The sequence below is a fragment of the Trichechus manatus genome, unplaced genomic scaffold (genome assembly GCF_000243295.1).
Source record: "Trichechus manatus latirostris isolate Lorelei unplaced genomic scaffold, TriManLat1.0 scaffold00184, whole genome shotgun sequence".
In the NCBI taxonomy this organism is placed as follows: domain Eukaryota; kingdom Metazoa; phylum Chordata; class Mammalia; order Sirenia; family Trichechidae; genus Trichechus; species Trichechus manatus.
In genome coordinates, this window is record NW_004444120.1 from 897,216 (window position 1) to 898,270 (window position 1,055).

The window sequence follows — 1,055 nt, forward strand, 5'->3', positions numbered from 1 at the left end:
TTGTCAAGGATTTCATTTTACTTGGATCCACAGTCAATGCCTCTGGAAGCAGCAGTCAATAAATCAAATGAGGTATTGCATTGGGCAAATCTGTTGCAAAAGACCTCTTTAAAGTGTTAAAAAGCAAAGATGTCACTTAGAGGACTAAGGTGCACCAGACCCAAGCCATGGCGTTTTCAATCGCCTCATATGCATGAGAAAACTGGACAATGAATAAGGAAGACCAAAGAAGAATTGATGCCTTTGAATTATGGTGTTGGCGAAAATATTGAATATGCCATGGACTGCCAGAAGAACGAAGAAATCTGTCTTGGAAGAAGTACAGCCAGAATGCTCCTTAGAAGCAAGGATGGTGAGACTTCATCTCACATACTTTGGATATGTTATCAGGAGGGAACAGTCCCTGGAGGACACCATGCTTGGTAAAGTAGAGGGTCAGTGAAAGAGAGGAAGACCCTCAACGAGACGGATTGACACAGTGGCTGCAACAATGGGCTCAAGTATAACAATGATTGTGAGGATGGCGCAGGACCAGGCAGTGTTTCATTCTGTTGTACATAGGGTTGCTATGAGTCAGAAACGACTCCTCGGCACCTAACAACAACACCATCCCCCAAATTGTGACCTATGGTCTTTAAATGAGTTGTTGTGGTTTTTACTATGGCTGGGGTTAGATTCGGTTTTGAAAGCTTTTCCCGTGGTTCTTTCTGAACACAGTCCTTGAATCTCATGAGACGTAGCATCCTATAGCATAAAGCCAGAAAAACCCGGATTTGAACCCAGCTCCACTGATGGAGACCACTGGCAAGACACTTTGCCTTTTTGAGCCTCAGTTTCCTTCTCTGTGAAATGGGAATCATAACACCTGCCTCTCAATGTTAAGATTAAATCTGTGTATAGGACCTGTAACACAGTAGGTGGTCAGTGAACATGTGTTGAATAAACTGATAAAACAAAAAGGGCAGAAAGAAGTTTCAGGAAAACACCGACCTAATTGTCCTGAGGACAGCTAAGAGCCTTGGTGAAGGATGCAGAACTCCATTTAGAGGCAAATG